The sequence below is a fragment of the Mesoplodon densirostris genome, chromosome 14 (genome assembly GCF_025265405.1).
Source record: "Mesoplodon densirostris isolate mMesDen1 chromosome 14, mMesDen1 primary haplotype, whole genome shotgun sequence".
NCBI classification, from domain to species: Eukaryota; Metazoa; Chordata; class Mammalia; order Artiodactyla; family Ziphiidae; genus Mesoplodon; species Mesoplodon densirostris.
In genome coordinates, this window is record NC_082674.1 from 45,140,422 (window position 1) to 45,153,710 (window position 13,289).

At 35.7% G+C, this 13,289-nt stretch overlaps 1 protein-coding gene across 3 annotated transcripts in view; it reads left to right on the forward strand.

The window, feature by feature from the left end:
- The window catches only part of ACYP2 (acylphosphatase 2), a 327,177-nt gene that overhangs the window by 86,200 nt on the left and 227,688 nt on the right, over positions 1-13,289 (forward strand). For 2 of the 3 annotated variants that reach the window (XM_060117196.1, XM_060117195.1), the window contains exon 2: positions 8,562-8,742. The exons of the other annotated variant lie outside the window; for it this stretch is intronic. The gene's annotated coding sequence lies outside the window, so the exon portion shown is untranslated. The remainder of the gene's footprint in view (positions 1-8,561; positions 8,743-13,289) is intronic. 3 annotated transcript variants of the gene reach the window in all.

Below are 13,289 nucleotides of genomic sequence, written 5' to 3' on the forward strand. Positions count from 1 at the left end.
CGGGCATTTAGGTTGCTTCCATGACATGGCTATTGTAAATAGTGCTACAATGAATATTGGGGTGCATGTGTCTTTTTGAATGATGGTTTTCTCTGGGTATATGCCCAGTAGTGGGATTACTGGGTCATATGGTACTTCTATTTTTAGTTTTTTAAGGAAACCCCATAACGTTCTCCATAGTGGCTGTATCAATTTACATTCCCACCAACAGTGCAAGAGGGTTCCTTTTTCTCCACACCCTCTCCAGCATTTGTTGTTTGTAGATTTTCTGATGATGCCCATTCTAACTGGTGTGAGGTGGTACCTCATTGTAGTTTTGATTTGCATTTCTCTTATAATTAGTGATGCTGAGGAACTTTTCATGTGCTTCTTTGCCATCTGTATGTCTTCTTTGGAGAAATGTCTATTTAGGTCTTCTGCCCATTTTTGGATTGGGTTGTTTGTTTTTTTAATATTCAGCTGCATGAGCTGTTTATGTATTTTGGAGATTAATCCATTGTCTGTTGATTCATTTGCAAATATTTACTCCCATTCAGAAGGTTGTCTTATCATCTTGTTTATACTTTCCTTTGCTTTGCAAAAGGTTTTAAACTTCATTAGGTCCCATTTGTTTATTTTTGTTTTTATTTCCATTACTCTAGGAGGTGGATCAAAAAAGATCTTGCTGTGATTTACGTCAGAGTGTTCTTCCTATGTTTTCCTCTAAGTTTTATAGTGCCTACTGTCACATTTAGGTCTCTAATCCATTTTAAGTTTATTTTCGTGTATGGTGTTAGGGAGCATTTTAATTTCATTATTTTACATGTAGCTGTCCGGTTTTCCCAGCACCATTTATTGAAGAGGCTGTCTTTTCTCCATTGTATATCTTTGTTTCCTTTGGCATAGATTAGTTGACCATAAGTGTGCAGGTTTATCTCTGGGCTTTCTATCCTGTTCCATTGATCTGTGTTTCTGTTTTTGTGCCAGTACCATATTGTCTTGATTACTATAGCTTTGTCGTATAGTCTGAAGTCAGGGAGTTGATTCCTCCAGCTCTGTTTTTTTCCCTCAAGACTGCTTTGGCTATTCGGGATCTTTTGTGTCTCTGTACAAATTTTAAGACTTTTTTGTTCTAGTTCTGTAAAAAATGCCATTGGTAATTTGATAGGGATTGCATTGAATCTCTGGATTGCTTTGGGTAGTATAGGCATTTTCACAATATTGATTCTTCCAATCCAAGAACATGGTATATCTCTCCATCACTTTGTGTCACCTTTGATTTCTTTCATCAGTGTCCTATAGTTTTCTGAGTACAGGTCTTTTACCTCTTTAGGTAGGTTTATTCCTAGGTATTTTATTCTTTTTGTTGCAATGGTAAATGAGAGTGTTTCCTTAATTTCTTTTTCATATTTTTCATCATTAGTGTATACGAATGTAAGAGATTTCTGTGCATTAATTTTGTGTCCTGCTACTTTACCAAATTCATTGATTAGCTCTAGTAGTTTTCTGGTGGCATCTTTAGGATTCTCTATGTAAAGTATCATGTCATCTGCAAACAGTGACAGTTTTACTTCTTCTTTTCCAATTTGTATTCCTTTTATTTCTTTTTCTTCTCTGATTGCCATGGCTAGGACTTCCAAAACTATGTTGAATAACAGTGGTGAGAGTGGACATCCTTGTCTTGTTCCTGATCTTAGAGGAAATGCTTTCAGTTTTTCACCATTGAGAATAATGTTTGCTGTGGGTTTGTCATATATGGCCTTTATTATGTTGAGGTAGGTGCCCTCTATGCCTACTTTCTAGGGAGTTTTTCTCATAAATGGGTGTTGAGTTTTGTCAAAAGCTTTATCTGCATCTATTGAGATGATCATATGGTTTTTCTTCTTCAATTTGTTAATATGGTGTATCACATTGATTGATTTGTGTATATTGAAGAATCCTTGCATTCCTTGGATAAATCCCACTTGATCATGGTGTATGATCCTTTTAATGTGTTGTTGGATTTTGTTTGCTAGTATTTTGTTGAGAATTTTTGCATCTATATTCATCAGTGATATTGGTCTGTAATTTTCTTTTTTTTTTGTGGTATCTCTGTTTGGTTTTGGTATCAGGGTGATGGTGGCCTCAGAGAATGAGTTTGGGAGTGTTCCTTCCTCTGCAATTTTTTTGGAGTATATTGAGAAGAATGGGTGTTAGCTCTTCAGAATTCACCTGTGAAGCCATCTGTTCCTGGACTATTTTTTGTTGGAATATTTTAAGTCACAGTTTCAATTTCATTACTTGTGATTGGTCCTCTCCCTCTTTTTCTTGTTGAGTTTGGCTAATGGTTCATCAATTTTGTTTATCTTCTCAAAGAACCAGGTTTTAGTTTTATTGATCTTTGCTATTGTTTTCTTTGTTTCTATTTCATTTATTTCTGCTCTGATCTTTATGATTTCTTTCCTTCTGCTAACTTTGTGTTTTGTTTGTTTTTCTTTCTATACTTCCTTTAGGTGTAAGGTTAGATTGTTTGGGATTTTTCTTGTTTCTTGAGGTAGGTTTATATTGCTGTAAACTTCCCTCTTAGAACTGCTTTTGTTGATTCCCATAGGTTTTGGATCGTCGTGTTTTCATTGTCATTTGTCTCTACGTATTTTTTGATTTCCTCTTTGATTTCTTCAGTGATCTCTTGGTTATTTAGTAACGTATTGATTAACCTCCCTGTGTTTGTGTTTTTTACTCCTTTTCCCTGTAATTGATTTGTAATCTCATAGCTTTGTGGTCAGAAAAGATGCTTGGTATGATTTCAGTTTTCTTAAATTTACTGAGGCTTGATTTGTGACCCAAGATGTGATCTAACCTGGAGAATGTTCTGTGTGCACTTGAGAAGAAAGTGTAATCTGCTGTTTGTTGATGGAATGTCCTATAAATATCAATTTAGTCTATCTGGTCTATTGTGTCATTTAAAGCTTCTGTTTCCTTATTTATTTTCTGTTTGGATGATCTGTCAATTGGTGTAAGTGAGGTTTTAAAGTCCCCCACTATTACTGTGTTACTGTCGATTTCATCTTTTATAGCTGTTAACAGTTACCTTATGTATTGAGGTGCTCCTATGTTGGGTGCATATATATTTAGAATTGTTATATCTTCTTCTTGAATTGATCCTCTGATCATTATGTAGTGTCCTTCCTTGTCTCTTGTAACATTCTTTATTTTTAAAGTCTCTTTTATTTGATACGAGTATTGCTACTCCAGGTTTCTTTTGATTTCCATTTGCATGGAATATCTTTTTCCATCCCCTCACTTTCAGTGTGTATGTGTCCCTAGGTCTGAAGTGCATCTCTTGTAGACGGCATATATATGGGTCTTGTTTTTGTATCCATTCAGTGAACCTGTGTCTTTTGGTTGGAGCATTTAATCCATTCACGTTTAAGGTAATTATTGATATGTATGTTCCTATTACTGTTTTGTTAATTGTTTTAGGTTTGTTTTTGTAGGTCCTTTTCTTCTCTTGTGTTTCCCACTTAGAGAAGTTCCTTTAGCACTTGTTGTAGGGCTGGTTTGGTGGTGCTGAGTTCTCTTAGCTTTTGCTTGTCTGTAAAGCTTTTGATTTCTCCATCGAATCTGAATGAGATCCTTACCGGGTAGAGTAATCTTGGTTTTAGATTCTTCCCTTTCTTCACTTTAAATATGTCTTGCCACTCCTTTCTGGCTTATAGAGTTTCTGCTGAGAAATCAGCTGTTAACCTTATGGGAGTTTCCTTCTATGTTATTTGTTGTATTTCCCCTGCTGCTTTCAATAATTTTTCTTTGTCTCTAATTTTTGCCAATTTGATTACTATGTGTCTTGGCATGTTTCTCCTCGGGTTTATCCTGTATGGGACTCTCTGTGCTTCCTTGACTTGGGTGACTATTTCCTTTCCCATGTTAGAGAAGTTTTTGACTATAATCTCTTCAAATATTTTCTCGGGTCTTTTCTCTCTCTCTTCTACTTCTGGGACCTCTATAATGTGAATGTTGTTGCATTTATGTTGTCCCAGAGGTCTGTTATGCTGTCTTCATTTCTTTTCATTCTTTTTTCTTTATTCTGTTCCGCAGCAGTGAATTCCACCATTCTGTCTTCCAGGTCACTTATCCGTTCTTCTGCCTCAGTTATTCTGCTATTGATTCCTTCTAGTGTAGTTTTCATTTCAGTTATTGTATTGTTCATCTCTGTTTGTTTGTTCTTTAATTTTTCTAGGTGTTTGTTAAACATTTCTTGCATCTTCTCCATCTTTGCCTCCATTCTTTTTCCAAGGTCCTGGATCATCTTCCCTATCATTATTCTGAATTCTTTTTCTGGAAGGTTGCCTATCTCCACTTCATTTAGTTGTTTTTCTGGGGTTTTATCTTGTTCCTTCATTGGATACATAGCCCTCTGCCTTTTCGTCTTGTCTATCTTTCTGTGAATGTGTTTTTTGCTCCACATGCTCCAGGATTGTAGTTCTTCTTGCTTCTCCTGTCCGCCCTCTGGTGGATGAGGCTATCTAGGAGGCTTGTGCAGGTTTTCTGATGGGAGGGACTGGTGGTGGGTCTATGTACACGATTTTTAAAGCTGCTGATCTCTTAATTACAAGTGCATTTTAACAACCCTGCATTTTTTAACTCCCCTGCCACCATGATTACTCGTTTTTGACATCATACTTTACATCTTTTTCTTCTGTGTATTCATTAACTACTTTTTGTGGATAAAGATGTATGTGGTTTACTTCCTACTTCTATTGGATATTTGCCTTTACCAGTGAGAAAGAAAAAGAAGGAAGAAGTAAAACTATCTGTTTACAGATGACATGATCTTGTATATAGATAATCCAAAGGAATCTACAAATAACTCTTAGAGCTAATGAACAAGTTCAGCAAGTTTGTAGGATACAAGTGTAATATACAGAAATCAACTGTATTTCTATACACTAGCAATGAGCAATCAAAAAGCAATTTTAGAAAAAAAAATCCATTTACAATAAAATCAAAAAAGAATACTTAGGAATGGAAATAACAAAAGAAGCACAAAATTTGTAATCTGAAAACTATAAAACATTGTTGAAAAGAATTAAAGAAGACCTAAATACATGAAAAGACATCCATGTTCATAGATCAGAAGGTTTAATGTTGTTAAAATGGCAATACTTTCCAAATGGATCTACAAATTCAATCCAATCCCTTTCAAAATCCCCGCTGTTTTTTAAAAATGATAATTGAAGTTGACCCTAAAATTCATGTAGTAATTCAATGGATCAAAACAATCTTGAAAAAGGAGAAAGTTGAAGCGTTCACATTTTCTGGTTTCTAGGCTTACTACAAATCTACATTAATCAAGAGAGTGGGGTACTGGCAAAAAGCTAGACATACAGATCAATGGAATGAAATTGAGATTTTATAAATAAACTCTTACATTTATGGTTGATTGAATTTTATTTATTTATTTATTTATTTATTTATTTATTTATTTTGGCTGTGCCGGGTCTTAGTTGTGGCATGTGGGATGTTCTTTGTGGCATGCAGTATCTTTAGTTGTGGCATGCAGACTTCTTAGTTGTGCCATGCGAACTCTTAGTTGTCACATGTAGGCTTCTTAGTTGTGACATGCATGCAGGATCTAGTTCCCCGACCAGGGGTCGAACTCAGACCCCCTGCATTAGGAGCGTGAAGTCTTACCCACTGGACCACCTGGGAAGTCCCTAAGGTTGGTTGAATTTTGAGAAGTGTCCCAAGATAATTCCATGGAGAAAGAATGTTCTTTTTAACAAATGATGCTGGGACAACTAGATATTGACATACCTCACACCATATACAAAAATTAATCCAAAATGGATCAAACACTTTACTATCACAGCAAAAAGTATAAAACTCTTAGAATAAAATAAACAGGGGTGAAAATTTATGACACTGGAATAGGCAGTGTTTTCTTAGATATGACAACAAAAGCATAAGCAAGAAATTTTAAAGAATACATTGGATTTCATAAAAATTAAAAACATTTATGCTTCAAAAGACAACATCAAGAAACTGTAAAGACAACTTTTGGATTGGGAGAAAAATTTTGCAAACCTTATGTCTGATAAGGAATTTGTATTTAGTATATGTAAAGAACTTTTACAACTCAAAAATAAAAAGACAAATAACCCAAATAAAAGTGAGCAAAAGATCATAATAGACATTTGTGTAAAGTAGTTGTACAGATGGCCAATAAACACATGAAAAGCTGCTTGATGTCATTAGCTATCAGGAAAACGAAAATCAAAACCACAGTGGGATGCGATTTAACACTCACTAGGATGACTATAATCAAAATGACAGTCAATAACAATTGCTGGTGTGGATGTGGAGAAATTGGAACCCTCATACATAGCCAGTGGGAATGTAAAATGGTACAACTATATCTATATCTGTATTAGTCAGGATTTTCCAAAGAAACAGAACCAATGGAATGTGTATATCTCTCTATATGTATTATTAGGAATTGGCTCACATGATTACAGAGTCTGGAAAATCCAAAACCTACAGGGATGGGCAGACATTGCAGTCCAAGTCTGAAGGTCTCTGCTATATAATTCCCTCTTGTTTGGGGAGGTCAGCCTTTTGTTCTACCCAGGCCTTCAACTGACTGGATGAGGCCCTCCCACATTATGGAGGGTAATCTTCTTTACTCAAAGTCCATCAATTTAAATTTGAATCTCATCCAAAAAATACCCCCATAGAATCATCCAGAGTAATATTTGACCATATATTTCAGCATCATGGCTCAGTCAAGTTGACACATAAATGTTTCACAAAGGCCTATATTTTCCCAGTTTCTCCTTGGTCCCAGAGACTGGATAACTTTAGAGAATGGCATTATTAATTTGCCTAAAAAGCAATTCTATATATAGCTTGCTGTGCACAATAAAAGTACCATGGGCAGTATGAGCCTGACAGATTAATTAGGCTATTAATAGAGTTAATAATGGGGTGACAAAAATAATTCCTAGTAACAAACTGACATAATATCTACCTCTAGAAGTTTTCTTTTTCCTAAGCTTCTAACACAACTAAAGGTTTTTAAATGTTATTCATGTTGACATTTCTTTTTAGTAACATTTATATTTCGTGAGTTCCTTGTAGCAGATAGTGTGAGTTTTACACTTTTAAAAGTGTTTTGATTTTAGATTTAACATTGCTTCTTCAACATTCACTAGAGCCCAGAAATGAAAATGTTCCCATCGGCAAAATTATACCTTTGAACACAAGTTAAGTTCTTATTTCTTTGTACAAAGGCCGCTTAGTTTTTTATATGTAAAATATTAAACCTGGTAGAGAGCTTATGTAAATGCAAGGAAAGAGTTCTGGAAGAAGATATGGCAAAGTGATAATAATGAGGAGATGAAAAGGGAACTGGGATTGATAAAATGCGGGGAGTACAAAGGGTACTTTAAACTCATTTGCATTATATTAAAATTGATATGAAAATATATACATTATCAGTTATGTAATTAGCAATGAAAAAATAATGTATCTGGTCTGATTCCCATATTTTGCAGATTGTGTAATGAAGGCTTAGAGGTTGAGAGATTCAAGAAAGGTTGCACTACTAGTTAATGGTAGAGACAGGACTAGAAACCAGGTCTCCTGGCGCTCAGTCCCATGCTCTATTTAAATGATCTGCCTAACCAGTAGTGTACTAAAAAGATCAAAAATGACTTTCATACCTCAGAGATATCATGGGTTTGGTTCCAGACCACTGTATTAAAGTGAATATTGCAATAAAGCAAGTCACACAAATTTTTTGGTTTCCTAATGCATATAAAAGTTATGTTTACACTATATTGTAGTATATTAAGTGTGCAATAGACTTATGCCTAAAAAATATACATGCATTAAATAAAAAATACATTATTGCTAAAAAATGCTATCATCTAAGCCTTCAGCAAGTCGTAGTAGTAATAATGAAGATTGCTGATCACAGATCACTGTAACAAATATAATAATAATGAAAAAGTTAGAAATATTGTGAGAATTACCAAAATGTGACACAAAGAAATGAAGTGAGCACATGCTGTTGGAAAAATGGTGCCAATAGACTTACTCAATTCAGGGCTGCCACCAGCCTTCAATTTGCAAAAAAAATGCACTATCTGCAAAGTGCTATAAAATGAGGTATGCCTTATACTGAATATAGAAAATATTAACTAGTCAAGAAATTTAGTAGATTTTTAGGTAGAAACTCAATTGGAGGATTTAAATTAAATTAAAAATTATTTATTATTAAAAAATTTACAATATTATTTTATTTCTAAATTATACAATATTTCATTAATTTTATTAAGATTGTATTGTTTTATAAACATACGTAAATTTTATTTTTTATAATTTACAACAGATCCCTAGTAGCAACACCCCATGCTTGTCTTTTGTAAAGAAATTTCCCAATTTTTGAGTTCTTAATGTTAATTTGTACTACAGGGAACTGAAATATGTATTCAGGTATCTTTTTTCCAGGATGGTTATCATGCAATATATTTTTGACACCTTGTATTTCAGAGAATATCGATATGAAGATTTCAAATACATTTAATTTTATTTTTCAGAGCCAGCAGGAAAAAGACCAGATTTCCTTGGAGAAGGGACTTTGAAGAACTGGTGGGCCTGGAGATGGGCAAGGAGAGAGAGAAAGAGGGTACAGCAGGCATCTGGCTAGGCCTGGAGTGGAGGTGGGGCACAGACCAGGATCCCTTACAAGTGATCAAATATAGCTTCCATGAAGTGTGAGTAAGTAAGCAGAGGGTAAGTAAGATAGTGCTTAGCAGTTGCCTATACTGAGTCTTGAAATTTCTCTTAGTAATTTCACCTCTGTGAGCATGAAGATTTAACTATTTCTGTTTAACTCTAAACCTGAACCTTCATTTTCAGGGTGTTCAAGTTAAGTGTTATTTGGAAATAAAACAGTATTTGAAGACACACTGACTAAAAGTGAAGGGATGGAAAAAGATGTTCCATGCAAATGGAAACCAAAAGGAGGCTAGGGTAGTTATACTCATATCAGACAAAATAGACTTTATTTATTTATTTAAAAATACATTTATTTATTTTAAAATAAATTTATTATTTATTTATTTCAAATAAATCTATTTATTTATCTATATTTTATTTATTTATTTATTTATTTTTGGCTGCATTGAGTCTTCGTTGCGGTGCACGGGCTCCTCATTGTGGTGGCTTCTCTTGTTTGTGGAGCATGGGCTCTAGGCTTGCGGGCTTCAGTAGTTGCGGCTCGTGGGCTCAGTAGTTGTGGCTCATGGGCTTAGTTGCTCCATGGCATGTGGGATCTTCCCGGACCAGGGCTCGAACCCGTGTCTCCTGCATTGACAGGTGGATTCTTAACCACTGTGCCACCAGATAAGTCCCAAAATAGACTTTAAAACACAGACTGTAATAAGAAAAAAGAGCAGTACATAATCATAAAGGGATCAATTCAATAAGAGGATGTAACATTTGTAAATATTTTTGCACCCAATATGGAAGCTCTAAATATATAAAACAAATATTAACAGACCTAAAGGGAGAAATAGATAGCAATAGAATAATAGTAGGGAACTTTAATATCCCACTCATATCAATAGATACATCATCTAGACAGAATACCAATAGGAAACATCAGCCTTAAACAACTCATTAGATCATATGAACTTAACAGATATGTACAGAACATTCCATCCAAAAGCAACAGAACAGACATTTTTCCCAAGTGCACGGGACATTCAGGAGATCATATTTTGGCCTCAAAACAAGTCTTAACAAATTTATGAAGACTGAAATCATATGAAGCATCTTTTCTTATCACTATAATATGAAACTAGAAATCAACTACAAGAAGAAAACTAGAAAATTCACAAATATGTGGGGATTAAACAGCATGCTACTGAATAACCAATGGGTCAATAAAGAAATCAAAAGAGAGATTTAAAATTACCTTGGGACAAATGAAAATGGAAATACAACGTATCAAAGTTCATGGGATGCAGCAAAAGCAGTTCTAAGAGGGAAGTTCACGGCAATAAACACCTACATCAAGAAATAAGAAAGTTCTCTGAACAACCTAAATTTATACCCAAGGAACTAGAAAAAGAGGAACAAATGAAGTCCAAAGTTAGAGGAAGGAAGGAAATAACAAAAATCAGATCAGAAATAAAGGAAATACAAGAAGCCCCCTACATACGAACCTGCAAGGTGCAGAAGATGTAAACATGTGTTTGCATGTCCAATCATGTAAGTTAGTTTGAGTGTCTGGCATACATTGTCATGTGCGTGCATCCTCTACAAATGGTTGTGTTTTTGTATACTTTACACAGTACAGTAGTACAGTATCTTTATTTCAAGCCCATATGTCCAGAAGCAAGCTTAAATGCAGCAGTGATGTAGCTGGTACTGCTAAGAAACGCCAAGCGATAATAATTGAAAGAAAAGTGAATATAATTGAGAGAGTGGAGCAAGGTGAAAAGATGGTAGACGTCGCTTGTTCTTATAACATGAATCTTTCAACCACTGGCACGATTCTAAAGAACAAGGACAAAGATCATGGAACATGTGAAGTCTCCTGTGCCAATGATGTAGACAATAATATTGAAGAAGCGTGGAAAAGTGATGGAGGAGATGGAGAAATTTCTCAGGTTTTGGATCAGGATGAGGATCAGCATCAGCATCAAGACCTGATCAGCTTAATGCTGATTCAAGAAAAAGCTAAAAGTCTTTATGAAGACTTAAATAAGAAACATGGTGAAGAATCAGAGGGCACATCTTTTAATGCCACCCGTGGCTGTTTCATTGTTTCCAGGCTAGAGCTAACCTTCACAACGTAAAAGTAAGTGGCGAGTCAGTGAGTGCAGATACCGTAGCTGCCCGGGAATTTCCTAAAACTCTTTGAGAAATTATTGATGAAGGCACGTATTTACCCAAGCAGTTTTTAATGTGGATGAGGCTGGCCTGTACTGAAGGAGGATGCCAGACCAAAGTTACATCAGTAAGGAGGAGAACTTGATGCCAGGCTATAAAGCAGCAAAGGATAGGTTAACTCTGTTGTTTGGTGGCAATGCTTCCAGTGATATGAAGCTGAAACTTCAGTTTATCATTCAGAGAACCCAAGAGCCCTTAGAAACATAGCCAAGAGCTCTTTTCCTGTTATGCGGAAAGTAACCCCAAAGGCTTGGTTACACAGGCCATTTTCCAGGACTGGTTTTTCTACCACTTTATGCTGGAGGTAGAGAAATATTGCTTGGAGAAGGACATCCCATTCAACATTCTTTTGCTGTTCGACAGTGCTCCAGGCCACCCCCATTTATGGACGACTTTCATCCCAACATCAAAATGGTGCATCTGCCACCAAAACTACATTGCTCGTGCAACCTATGGACTAGGGAGTTATAGCGACTTTGAAGAAATATTATTATTTTTAATATCTTTATTGGAGTATAATTGCTTCACAATGGTGTGTTAGTTTCTGCTGTATAACAAAGTGAATCAGATATATACGTCCATATATCCCCATATCTCCTCCCTCTTGTGTCACCCTCCCACCCTCCCTATCCCACCCCTCTAGGTGGTCACAAAGCACCGAGCTCATCTCTCTGTGCTATGAGGCTGCTTCCCACTAGCTATCTATTTTACATTTGGTAGTGTATATGTGTCCATGACACTCTCTCACTTTGTCCCAGCTTACCCTTCCCCCTCCCCGTCTCCTTAAGTCCACTCTCTACCTCTGCATCTTTATTCCTGCCTGCCCCTAGGTTCTTCAGAAAAATTTTTTTTCTTTTTTAAGATTCCATATATATGTGTTAGCATTCGGTATTTGTTTTTCTCTTTCTGACTTACTTCACTCTGTATGACAGACTCTAGGTCCATCCACCTCACTACAAATAACTCAATTTCGTTTCGTTTTATGGCTGAGTAATATTCCGTTGTATATATGTGCCACATCTTCTTTATCCATTCATCTGTCGATGGACACTTAGGTTGCTTCCATGTCCTGGCTACTGTAAATAGGATTGCAATGAACATTTTAGTACATGACTCTTATTGAATTTTGGTTTTCTCAGGGTATATGCCCAGTAGTGGGATTGCTGTGTCGTATGGTAGTTCTATTTTTAGTTTTTTAAGAAACCTCCATACTATTCTCCATAGTGGCTTTATCAATTTACGTTCCCACCAACAGTGCAAGAGGGTTCCATTTTCTCCACACCCTCTCCAGCATTTATTGTTTGTACATTTTTTGATGATGGCCATTCTGACTGGTGTGAGGTGATACCTCATTGTAGTTTTCATTTGCATTTCTCTAATGATTAGTGACGTTGAGCATCCTTTCATGTGTTTATTGGCAATCTGTATATCTTCTTTGGAGAAATGTCTATTTAGGTCTTCTGCCCATTTTGGGGTTGGATTGCTTGTTTTCTTGATAGTGAGCTGCATGAACTGCTTGTATATTTTGGAGATTAATCCTTTGTCAGTTGCTTCATTTGCAAATATTGTCTCCCATTCTGAGGTTTGTCTTTTCATATTCTTTATGGTTTCCTTTGCTGTGCAAAAGCTTTTAAGTTTCATTAGGTCCCATTTGTTTATTTTTGCTTTTATTTCCCTTTCTCTAGGTCGTGGGTCAAAAAGGATCTTGCTGTGATTTATGTCATAGAGTCTTCTGCCTATGTTTTCCTCTAAGAGTTTTATAGTGTCTGGCCTTACATTTAGGTCTTTAATCCACTTTGAGTTTATTCTTGTGTATGGTGTTAGGGAGTGTTCTAATTTCATTCTTTTACATGTAGCTGTCCAGTTTTCCCAGCACCACTTATTGAAGAGGCTGTCTTTTCTCCATTGTATATTCTTGACTCCTTTATCAAAGATAAGGTGACCATATGTACATGGGTTTATCTCTGGGCTTTCCGTTTTTCTTTCTCAAGATTGCTTTGGCTATTCAGTGTCTTTTGTGTTTCCATACAAATTGTGAGATTTTTTGTTCAAATTCCATAAAAATGCCACTGGTAGTTTGATAGGGATTGCATTGAATCTGTAGATTGCTTTGGGTAGTATAGTCATTTCCACAATGTTGATTCTTCCAATCCAAGAGCATGGTATATCTCTCCATCTGTTTGTATCATCTTTAATTTCTTTCATCAGTGTCTTATAGTTTTCTGCATACAGGTGTTTTGTCTCCCTAGTAGGTTTATTCCTAGGTATTTTATTCTTTTTATTGCAGTGGTAAATGGGAGTGTTTCCTTAATTTCTCTTTCAGATTTTTCATCATTAGTGTATAGGAATGCCAGAGATTTCTGTGC